The sequence below is a fragment of the Rhinolophus ferrumequinum genome, chromosome 4 (assembly GCF_004115265.2).
Source record: "Rhinolophus ferrumequinum isolate MPI-CBG mRhiFer1 chromosome 4, mRhiFer1_v1.p, whole genome shotgun sequence".
In the NCBI taxonomy this organism is placed as follows: Eukaryota; Metazoa; Chordata; class Mammalia; order Chiroptera; family Rhinolophidae; genus Rhinolophus; species Rhinolophus ferrumequinum.
Window position 1 is genome coordinate 7102112 of NC_046287.1, and position 12417 is coordinate 7114528.

At 36.0% G+C, this 12417-nt stretch overlaps 1 protein-coding gene across 7 annotated transcripts in view; it reads left to right on the forward strand.

Moving 5' to 3' along the window:
- The window catches only part of ENOX1 (ecto-NOX disulfide-thiol exchanger 1), a 504034-nt gene that overhangs the window by 249142 nt on the left and 242475 nt on the right, over nucleotides 1-12417 (forward strand). For 5 of the 7 annotated variants that reach the window (XM_033105016.1, XM_033105017.1, XM_033105014.1 and 2 more), the window contains one exon: nucleotides 7282-7425. The exons of the other annotated variants lie outside the window; for them this stretch is intronic. The gene's annotated coding sequence lies outside the window, so the exon portion shown is untranslated. The remainder of the gene's footprint in view (nucleotides 1-7281; nucleotides 7426-12417) is intronic. 7 annotated transcript variants of the gene reach the window in all.

The window sequence follows — 12417 nt, forward strand, 5'->3', positions numbered from 1 at the left end:
TAATATTCTGAATTTGTACATATTTGAAAATGCCTTGATTAATGTTTTAGCTAGATCAAGAATTGTAGGTTAAAAATAATTTTCCCTAGGAATTTGTGAGACATTGCCCTACTTTTAGCATCCAATATTTGCTGATAAGAAATCTGATTCTTATCCCCTTTTCCTCCCCTCAGATTTTAGAAACTTATTTTTAGGATTTCTTACTAAAACATCTGGTTATGGTTCTTTTCTTGATGTGCCCTTTTGATGGGCATCTTAATGGGCCCTTTCATTCTGAAAACTCGTGACCTTTAGTTGTGGGAATTCTTTTAAATGATTTCTTTGATATTCCTTTTCTGTTTTTCTGCTTTGGAATTTCTTTAGAAATCTTAGTTGGGCCCTCTGGTTGAATTCTATGCATCATTTCTCCTGTGTTTTCCATTTTTCTTTCAATGTTTTGTTTAACTTTTGTGGGGACTTATTCAAAAGTATTTTCTTACCATATATCGATTTTTGTAAAAAATTTTGACTATTATACTTTTAATCTTCTAATATTCTTTTTTATTCTCTGATTGTTCCTTTTTTTTTTCTCTTTTCTTTTTTGTAGAATCCTGTTCTTGTATTTTAGAGTTTTTAAAGTCCTTGTCTGTTTCCCAAATTATTCAGGTTTCCTCAAGGGTCATTTTTATTTGCTTGTTTGCTCATAGATATTTATCTTTATATTTACCACTTTCTTTAAAGTCTGTCAATAGTCGTCATCCAAATATATGTAAGAATGCAAATTTGCCTGGGAATTCTGTGTCATCAGCGAGTATAGCCGAGCATCTACCCTTTTACAGTGTTGGTCAGAAATTTGGTGGTTTCCCAACAGGCTTCTCCAAGTTTCTGCATTTTTTGATCCTCCTCCCTTCTTACACGTATCCATGTTATAGTTTTATCCATCTTCCGTTCAATTCTATCATCTAGAATTTTGCCAGACTGTTTCATCCATTCCCGTTTTCTTTGGTTTTATAGATTTATGACCATTTGTCTTCTTGACTTTAATATTAGTGGGAACCTGAGAAGGCATGGGATAAACTGATGTGATCAGTTTGCCATCTTGAGCTGGATACATCTAGAACCACTACAAATCTCATGTCTTTTTACAGTTGCCTGAGAAGTTAAGATGTGAAATAATTTGCTACTACCTCACTAAGGATAGTTATGTTTCTTTTACTTATTTATTTGCTAAGAGAGGCAGTATTGTCTCTATTATTTTTGAAGTAAGAGTGGTTATGTATGTTTACCTTTGTTATTTGCTTCTCTTATGGTACCCTTTGTCTTCTTGGAAATAATTGTTATGGATATTACTAATAGCCATAACATTACTAATAAATTATAATGTTAGTAATGAATTGCTTTTGTGTAGGTCACTTTATAAAATTTGTTTACATTTAATTATAAATCCAAACCAGTCTAGACTATATCTCACAAAAAGGAGCGTAAGTTCAATTATTAATATAAATATGAGGAGCACAGACTTCCAATGAATCCAAACTTAAATGTGTGGAATGATGCAACAGCTTCTCACTTAGAAATGATTTTATACAGAGGGTGCCAAAAAAATGTATACACATTTTAAGAAAGGAAAAAAATGTATTAAAATTGTAATGCAATGAATGACACTAGCATTCATTTTGATTTACGCCACCTTTTGAGCAAACGTCATACTACACATTGCTACCGTAATTCAATTCAACTTTGAAAAGTAATATATAGATAACATCACTTAAACTGTGTACTTTTTTTTGGCCCTCCGGTATTTACCAAAGAGTTACAATGACATTATAGAGAGTTCCTACATACCCTTCACCCAACTTCTCTTAATGGTACCTGTGGTACCATGGTTCCCTAACTATGGTACATTTATCAAAACTAAGAAATTTATGTTGGTACAGTACAATTAGCTATACTCCATATTTTATCTAGACTTCACCCAGTTTTCAATTCTTTTTTTTTTTTCCTTTTCCAGGATGCAAACTAGGATATCACAAGGATTGTGTCCCTTTAGTTTCCATTTTTAATTTGTGATAGTATCATAGTTGTTCCTTGTGTTTCTCATGAGAGTTTTGAAGAGTACTAGTCAGATAGTTTGTAGAATAGTTCTCAGTTTCTTTCCTGATATTTTGTTATGGCTGAATAAGGGTTTTGGATTTTAGAGAAGAATACCACAGAAAAAGTATCCTTTTCATCATATAAAAGGCATATGATATCAACATTACTTTTACGGATTAAGTGAACCTTGATCACTTGATTAAGGTAATATCTGCTAAGTTGATTCACAGTTACTATTTTCTCTTTCTATAGCACATTCATTTCAAGCAGTTCACTAGGTCTAACACACAGTCAAGGGGAGAGAAATGAAGTTACATCACCTGCAGGGAAGCGTATCAAAGAATTTTGTATGTATATTAAAACTACCAGAGTAATTAGTAAATATTTTAGGGGAGTACTTTGAGGCTATTTAACTCTTGCTCTTTGAATTTTTGCCCACAAAGTTTAATATTCATCTTTGGATCTTGCCTGTAGTAATTACTGCTGAACGTTCTAATTATTTTGTATCTTCCTCCTTCCTTTTACATTTTCTGCTTGGAATTCTCTAAGGAAGACACATTTCTTCTTTCCCACTTATTTATTTATTCAATCATTTCTTTATATCATTATGGACTCGTGGATATTTATTCTTTGAGTTTTATGGTCTAATACTGTCTTGTTTCTCAAATTGTTTCAGTTCTACCCATTGGGAGCTCTTTTCTGTCAGGTCCCGTACCTTTAGACATGCCCAGTCTTAGTTTGTATTTTTATCATTATTATTAACACTTCCGTGCTTCCTGGCACTCTAACATGTTCTAGGCTCATCCACAATAGGTGGTTAAACTAACCCACAGAGTGGACAAATCAATAATCTCATAAGTATTTATCCAATGTTAAATGACTATGCTAGATGCTATGGGAACAGTGAAGTTTAAGGTATAATTTCTGCCTTCAAAGATCCCATATTCTGTTTTCAAAGATAAAATGAAGTAGTGAAAGATAATGAATAACACAAGGCAGTAGAAGATTAACTTAGTAAGGGCTGGAGAAGCTCACAGAAGAGGAAAAAATATCGTTTGGCTAAATATATCAGGAAAGGAGACCCAGAGAGATGGATATAGCTTAGTCAAATGAATTGAAAGGAGAAGACATAAGTGCATGAATTGTTATTATAGGGCATGAGAAGCAATAAGAGGCAAAGAAAATCATCTTAGATGAAATGGACAAATGTCTTGTTTAGTAAGATAAGATCAACTAAAACGGATACAAGAAGGAATAGAAAATAGGAATAACTCTATATTTGTTAAATTAATTGAATATATAGTTGAAAGCTGTCCCACAAATAAAATTCCAGGTCCAGGTGTTATCACTAGTAAATTCCTTCAAATATTTAAGGAAGAAATGCTAATCTTAAGCAAATACAGAAAATACAAGTTCAGAACAACACTTCCCAAGTCATTTTCTGAGATCTCCGTAACTTTAATACCAAGTTATGATAAGGGTGCCATAAATAAACAAAAAATTACACATTGATATTCCTCAGACTATAGATACAAAAATATTTAACCCATAATCAGGAATAGAATACAGTGATATATAAAAATAATGATACATCATGACCAAATTGAACTTATTCCAGGTATACAAGTATGCGTTAACATTCAAAAATCAGTCCACATTAATGAAATAAAGGATAACAATTATATGATTATCTCAGTAGACCCAGAAATAGCATTTGACAAAATTCAGTGCCTAATAATGATAAAACCTCACAGCAAAACTAGAAATAAAAAGGATCTTCCATAATCTGGTACAGATCATCTATGAAAAACCTACAACTAACATTACTGAGGCCATGAATGTTTTTCTTCTACATCAGAAAGATGGCGTAGGTGTCCACTCACACTCATTCTATTTAACAGTGTCCTGGAGGTCCTAACCAATGCAATGGGATTAACTAGTAAAATAAATTTTAAAGGGTTACAGATTGGAAAGGACAAAGTAATTCAATTCTCTCTGTTTGTAAATGGCATGATTTAGTATCTAGAAAATCCTAAGGAATCTAAAAAGATTTATGTGAACTTAGCAAAAATGTGTTGAAATTATCAAGACCTCAGAATACAAGGTCAATATAAAATATCTTTTCTATACATCAAGAAACAATTGGAAAATGAAATGAAAAACAATGCCATTGACAATGCTGTTAAAATCATAAGATAATAATAAAAATTTGAATAAAGAAGTATAAGACCTGTGCACTGAAAATTATTTTAAAAATTCTGATAAAAATTAAAGAATTAGGACCTAAATAAATGGAGAAATATATACCATATTCTAGAATGGAAGAATCAGTATTGTTAAGATGTTGGTTTTTCCCAAAATAATGTAGAGATTAAATATGGTCCCAAAAGTGTGGGGTTTTTTTTGTTTGTTTGTTTTTAGGTTTGTTTGGTAGAAATTGACAAATTAGTTCTAAAATTTATATGGAAATACAAAGATTTATAAAAATCAAACTTTTTTTCTCTTTTATTGAGTCAAACGTTTTTTAAAAAAGAATAACAGTATTGGGGGACTGTCAATATTCCCTGATTTCAAGACTTACTATAAAAGCATCAATAATGAAGACACTATGATATGATATCGCAAACCCTGTGATTTAAATTTGAGGCTAAGTTTAAAAATGGTGTGTCTAGATCTTGCCAAGTTTCATTAAAAGCCGTGGTGTCATTTTGCATTACAGTTGAATAGAAGTGGATCCAGTGGGATATTGCATCTTTCTTAGTAGCAATACATTTTCTTTTTATCATTCCCTGGCTGTGTTGTTATGGTGGATACCTACTTTCACACCAAATCCTGGAAAATCATGTCTAATTTCATGGACCTACTTTTTTCCTAAAGGGGCTCATTTTCTAGCTTTTCAATTATCATCAGAGGATCTGTAAACACCCAATCATTTGTGCCTGTTTAGCTGTGATTGATCTTGAGTGTTACCTTCCTCACTGAAGCCTTCTTGATTCCCGTCATCCCCAGCGGAGAGGATGTCCAACTCGCTGAAGCTTCAGAGAAGTCTTTGCCTCCCCAACGTCCTCATGCTCCATCATACAATATCACTACGTCTTCCTAACATTTGAGTCCTTAGTATGTGCCGCTGGCTGTACCAAGCACTTTATATCTGTGATCTTACTTAACGCTCACAGCAACCTGTGCCGGAAGTGTATCATGGCTGCACGTTGCCCATGGAGAAGCTGGGGTTAGAGTTTAAGTACCTTGCCCCAGGTCACGCAGCTAGTAAGTGGTGAAGCAGGAAGCTCCCGCACCTTCCGCCCTGGCGGTCTGGTCCAGACTCCGTTCTTTAAAATACTGACGTATTAGTACCACCTTCTGATCAATTTTGACATCCTAATAGCATCTCCCTCCAAGGCAATAAGATGCTTCAGGGAAAGACAATCTTGCTTATTTCAGTATTCCTGGAATTTTCTGATTCATTGATTGACTTATAAGTATGCAATAAATAGTGGCTGAGTGAATACCTGAAAATTGCCATTGGGATTTTATGGGAAAAGAAGTCTACAAGTTAGAGATATAACCTGAAACTTTGCTTTATGTAGTATCAAAAAAACAGAATGCTGGTATATGAGGTTTTAAGAAGAGTTTCTAGTTATTTTGTATTCCTGTCATTTAGGTTAGATTCTACAGCCAAATACCTTTTTTTGCCCATTCTTTGACAAGCTTTTTTTCCCTTCTTTTACACAAAGATAAACTGGCTCTGTTCTTTTTTCTTTTTCCCCCATGTAATAATCCCAGGCTACAGGCCTGCAGAACTCTGAAAATGCTATCAATGGTTTTCCCCTGTTTGTTTATTCATGACTTAAGCTTTCAGTACCAAAAAGAAAAGAAAAATTTTGAACAGTTATGTGTGACCTTCGTACTCCATCATTCTCTAGTTCCCCCAATGCAGTGTGGATATGAGCTAAAAGTTCCAAGACTCAGACAGAGGTCTATGGCATTAAGAGCTAGAACTTGAAGGGAAATTTTCAGGTGGTTAATTGGTGGTCTGTAACCTTGAAACACACTGCAGGAGTGGATGCCGGGGCAGCTGGTGGAGGGTAAGCTGTGGGGCTATCTGTGTTGGCACTGGAACCACCTGAAGTATGTAGATATTGAACCAAAAACTGAGAATAAAAATCTAGACCGAGCCTTGCTCAGTCACTCTCAGCTGTTCAGATGGATTAGCCATGACAAGATAGTGATATCACTCTGTGGTATCCACAGAAGCTGTGGGTTCCATTTCTCATTGCATCAGGAAAACGCTCAGGAAAAGGCAGAGTTCTCTTTCACCGGAATTAAAGGAACAGGGGTTATACGAAGGGACCAGAGGAAGACTAGAGGTGTGCGTAGCTATCCTAGATGGAACTCAGCACACAAACCTGCCTCATGACACAAGGGAGCTGCTGGGTTTCCAGTGAGTTCTCTCTCTTTGCATAAGGAAGAAAGGCAGAAGAAGAAGTGTGCCGCTTAAAGCTGAGCGTCTGTATTTCTGTGGAGCCTGACTGAATAAGACAGTATTTGATATAACACTGAAGCAAATGAAGAAAGAACACTTCTTTATTAATTCAGTAATATTTGAATTAATTTAATATATTGTAGCATTATCTGTTCTCTTGTCAACTTTGTGAAACGTTTTTTCTAAATCACATAGGCCATGGAGTAAAGTGAAGGAAAGAGCCAGACCCGAGGCCCCTGGGCTTTCATAGACCCCTTCTAAGCCTGACTGTGCTTTACTCTTCTCATCTATAAAATGGGCCCACACCACTCCAATTGCAGGGCCGTTCTGCAGACTGAAGTGCCCCGCAGATGAAGCCCCTTGCACAGAGCCTTGAAGCTGGTAGAAATATTCCACAATACTTGTGTCACTGCCCTCGGACACGCACCCCACCCCCAGTTCTTCAATCCTGGCCATTTAGATAAGAGGGAAAGCGGAGTTTGCTTAGTTTAATGAAATACTTCTGACCTTTAGAGATTCCTAAATTCAGTGCTGAAAGTTTACTATTCCCCACCCTGCCATTTGTGAATAAGGAGATTTGGGGGGTACAAAATTAACAGGCATTAATACCATTATTTTAACAATAGTAGTTCCCGCTAATAATAGCGCTTTCTGACCATGGTGGCTGAAACTGCCGTAATGGTACTTTGGACATATCCCAAAGGTGTGCTTTTCTTTCCTTCCAGAAGCACCTGGCATATCAAAGCCGTACCGTCTTCCATGAGACTTCTTTTGTGAACAGCTTCCATTTAAAAGACTTTTGTGAATATATTGCTTCAGTCAAGTCCTCAAAGAACGTATTTGTCTTCTCATCTGCTGGTGATCTTAAGGTGTGTGGTAAATTTTTTTCATTTGTCTCACTAATTATTAATTTTGAGAGATATTTTTAAAATGGACAATAGTCATACTCTATTGCAATAAGAACCCTGGAAGGAGATTACGCAGGGAATGGAATCCTTTGAGTTCATTGGGAGATGGACATAAATGAAAAGAAATTTGATATGCTGCTTCTCATACTTGTATACTCTGTGGGATGTTACAAGGATATTAGAAATAAAATATCCCCACGTTGGCTTAAAACAAATTTTATTTCTGTATTCATAAATTCTAACCAAACAGATTCAATTAATTTATATTGTATGTTGACATATATCAGATTTTGTTAACTGTGTTCAATTAGTTAAGACCTTGTGGATGAATTATATTTTGAAACACCGAAAAGCAAAACTATGTTTGTCGATAACTAGTATTATCATTATGACATTTTTCAAATAATAAAGTCTCGGTGCCCAGAATGTTTTAGTTCTACCAAGGGCTACTAACCCTACGATTTATAATGGTAGAACAGGGTGGTGACTGTTTTGTTTAATGTGTGTATATTAACAGCTTGAAAATTTATTAACAATACTGTTGCATACTCAAGGGAAAAGCTTGCTAGCCAACCAGTGTTGGAAGTACATGTTTTGCTGTTGAGATAATACAAGTAAAAAACTTTTATTTTGAAAGTGCTTTCTGGCAAAGACCTTCTCAAAGGATAAATTCTATCCATGCATCTTTCATGGATGGAAAAATAAACAGGAGTGAGGGTACACCTTGGTATACTGAGTGGATGAAGACTAAATGAAGAGCAAGGGAGAAGGGACACAGTACATCCCTAGATGACACGTCTTTGCCCACAATCATTTATTTCATTTGGTAGGACTTTTATTCTGTCCATGGAGACAACTATTTTTTCTCCTAAGAGTCCTTTGCTGTTTCTGTTTTGTTTGTTTGTGTGTTTGTTTTCTTAATTTTATTTCTACTGAGAAATCAAAGTCGATTGTACTGTAGTGTGGGGCTAGATTCCAGTTTTTCCACGGCATCCTTCTTTGTTGGGCCTTGCAACTGACTCATGTTGAAGTGTGAGGCAGGCAGTAAGGATTAGGGGAGATGGTGGGTGGGAAGTTGTGCTTTCATCTTCAACTCAATTCTGTCAATTTGGTAGAATATTGTAGTGCGTAGACACCTAATCCTGTATCCATAAAAACAGACGTGCTGGAAAGGCCTTGAAAACTTACCTAACTATTCCTCCCGAGTCTACAAATAAGACCGCGCTTGAACTTTTCTGACACCAGTGAGAATCTATTTATTTTCAAACCTTCATACTCAGGTACCCACCTTTCTTTTGAGACCAAATATAGATGCTCCTTTCTTAGAAACCTTATGGTCAAGAAATCCTAAGTAATTCCTAACCTCCTAGCATGGCACTTTATTTCTTCTTCCATCTAAAGAGAGAGAATTTATTGGTCAGAATCCTCCTATATCATCATAAACTCGAATCATCCTTTTTCTCTTCAGGAGAAATGAATTTTTGTGAACTTTTCCTATAAAGCTCTATAATCCAAAAATGTGTTTATTCTCACAGCTCTTTTCCAAGTCTCTTAAACTCTCTACATTCCACTTAAGCTTAAGAGTTCAGACTTTTTTTCCACCGCCTCTCCAACACTTGTAATTACTTGTCTTGTTGATAACAGACATTCTTAACAGGTGTGAGGTGGTATCTCATTGTGGTTTTGATTTGCATTTCACTAATAGCTAGTGATGTTGAGCATCTTTACATGTATCTGTTGGCCGTTTGTATGTCCTCTTGGGAGAAGTATCTATTCAGGTCCTCTGCCCACTTTTTAATTGGATTGTTTGTTTTTGTTGTTGTTGTTCAGTTGTATGAGTTCTGTTTATATCGTACCTATTAGCCCCTTATCAAAAGTGTTGTCTGCAGATGTCTCCTCCCATTTTGTTGGTTGCCTCTTTGTTCCTTTAATGGTTTCTTTTGCTGTGCAGAAGCTGTTTAGTTTGAACCATATGATTTCACTTTTTTGTGGGATATAAACTAAAAGCAATAAACAAGACAAACAAACAAAAACTCATAGACACAGACAACAGTTTAATGGTTACCAGAGGGGGGCAGTGGTAGAAGAGGGAAAAGGGGGTCAAATATATGGTGATGGAAGGACAACTGAGTCTATGACACACACAATGTGATATATAGATGATGTTTTACAGAATTGTACATTTGAGACCTATATAATTGTACTAACCAATGTCACCCCGATAAATTAAAAGAAAAAGAGTACAGACTGGTTGAAGGGACATTAAAAATCATCTATTGGTGTTTCTCAGTGGGGCCACTATTGACACTTATGATGCAAGATTGTCCCATGGATTTTAGAACGGTTAGCAGGCCTGGTTCCAGGAACCAAAGACCAATAGCTTCCCCAGACCCCTCGCCCCCATTATGATAACCGGTTTCAACCTCCTCTGCAGGGGAGGACCAGGGCTGCCCTGAGTATAACCTTCTCACTTAGAGTTCAAAATACTGAAATGGGCAGTTGAGTGAAGGGTGAGCTGGGCCGAGACCGTAGTTTTTAGCTTTGAGTACCATTCTCTTCCCATGCCGTTACATCTCTATTCTGGGCTTACATGTGTTTTTCAGCTGTTTAGAAACACTGATATGCACATATGATGTTTTTTTTGGAGAGCCAGGCTTTCTGGCTTGGTGCTTAAAAGGGGTCAGTGTTGTTTGATACAGGTACGTGGATGTGGGAAAGATAATACCAGAACTCAGTGCAGGAAAATGTCAGAGAGAGGACAACTCTGGAGATTTAGGAAAAAGACAGGACCCGGGCCCCAGAGCAAATGGTGGGGCTGATGTTGTAAAGGTGCCAGCTCAGTCATTGAGACACGGAAGGGTAGAAAATCTGAAAGCTGAGAGAAAACTGAAATGGTAAGTAACAAAGGAAGGCTTTTTCATTTGCTTTTCACCATGGGGCCCAGTTTCAGGTCTCTGCTCCAGAGTCAGGCACAGAATTTTGGGGATCAGTTTGTGGGGAGCTCTTATGGCCCTTGACTGTAGCCAGTATCCCTGGCCCCCCCCACGCACACACTGCCTTTCAGGAGGGTTGCGATCTTCCTCACTTTGCCCCCATTTTGTTCTTCATGCATGCAGAGAATAGGAAATGACTTGATGACTTCTATTTTTCTGGATCCTTCCAAAGTGTGAAGTAAAGTTTTATAAATTAAAAGGAAAGGGCTTAAAAACAATTCAGCTTTAGGACGTTTCTCCCCCAAAAGCTTTGTTAAGCTTCTTGAGACATTTACCATTATACAGGTACAAGGAGTCCAAGGCAAAACAAATTCTCATTCACTATTATGTTCTCTGAATTTAATGTAAGAATTCATTGAATTCCCTGGTACAAAGGTTACTTACTAACAAAATGAGAAGAATTCATGACTTCAAGGTAACATTCTAAGAAGGGGTATTTCGGTTGTTATGGTGGATTACACTTAGTATCTGCCTTACCTTCCACAAAATACACACAGTAAGTACAGAGTTGAAAATGAGAACTGGATTAAAGGACTCTTTGCTTTGTTGTGTAGTCAAATTAACAATCCTACATGATAAGATTTATCATCTATAAAAAGGCTGCATTTATGGAGAGAGAAATAATAACATTAAAGCATCCCCTTATATTGATTGGATTATTTGATTATTTAAAGCATTATGAGTAAGTTCCTGAGCCAGATTATTTAAACATGGTGATTTTCCTGTTCTGTCTTCTTTTGTGCACAGGACACCAAATTACATTTGACTTCTCAGACTTTCTCATTTCCTGAAATGCACTACTAGTTCTATAAACATGGAAGAATAAATATCAGCTTTATGAGACCATGTTCCTCCCCTAGTTGAAAAATAACATGTAATAAAAAATACAAGGATGTAATATTGAAAAATTATGTCAGTATGCCTTCTTATTGGAGTATGTATCTAACTCTAATGCATGGAGACTACTTTTTCAGAAAAATGTGTGCTGTGTAATACCACTTATTTATATGATATAGTTCCACCCGCATATTTAACAATACATCACAAGTTACTCGTGCCTCACCAGTGAAATGTTTCATACTTATTTACCACTATGATAAAAACAAAAACAAAATTGTTTGGCTCCTTGCTATTAATTCTAAGAGTTACATATGATGCAATTAATAAGATGTTTGTGGGTTCCCTTCCTGCTAGAGGCCCCCAGCATCCAATGAAAACTTTGCAATTACATTAGAAAATATTTAATGGCAATTTTGAAAGGAAAGGAAGTGTTTGTGAAGGGTTTAAAAAAAAGTCAATTGTGGTCTTGCACAACTAATCGATGCTTTAAGTGTGCAAATTGTAATTCCAAAACCCATACTCTTATCGTACGTTTTTAGCAGCATTGAAAATGTGGCATCCATTAGCTGTGTCTCTTAAACCTCATATTCACACCCTGTAAGGCCGTGAAAGAGTAACTTTCCTGGATGGTATATGAGTTGAAACACTCTTTTAAAGCTAGAGGATTCACCATAATTATGTTCAGATAATTCACTTCCATCTAGACATGACCACCCATTTGCAGAAGTGCCACTGACATCATATCAGGGACAGTCTTTTCTTCCATATTAACTCTCCATTGTTCCTCTGGCTAAAGATGGACAATAATCAGCCTGTGCGTTCTGGGCTCAGGAGTAAGAAAATTGGACTTAACAGAACAGCTCCTTCTAATGACCTAAATTTCTACAGCATTCTTCTTTTAAACCACAAAATTTAAAAAATATATTAACTTAAAACAACTTCTAAAAATTTTCAGTTACAGTTGACATACAATATTACATGAGTTTCCAGTTAATTCATTTTTATTGTGAAGTAGTATAAAATATGTACCCACCCCCATATTTTAAAATATCGATACCACTATATTTGCTATGGAGTCTCTTTTGGAGAGTTAAGAAAACTTGCTAACCTTCCTATTCAT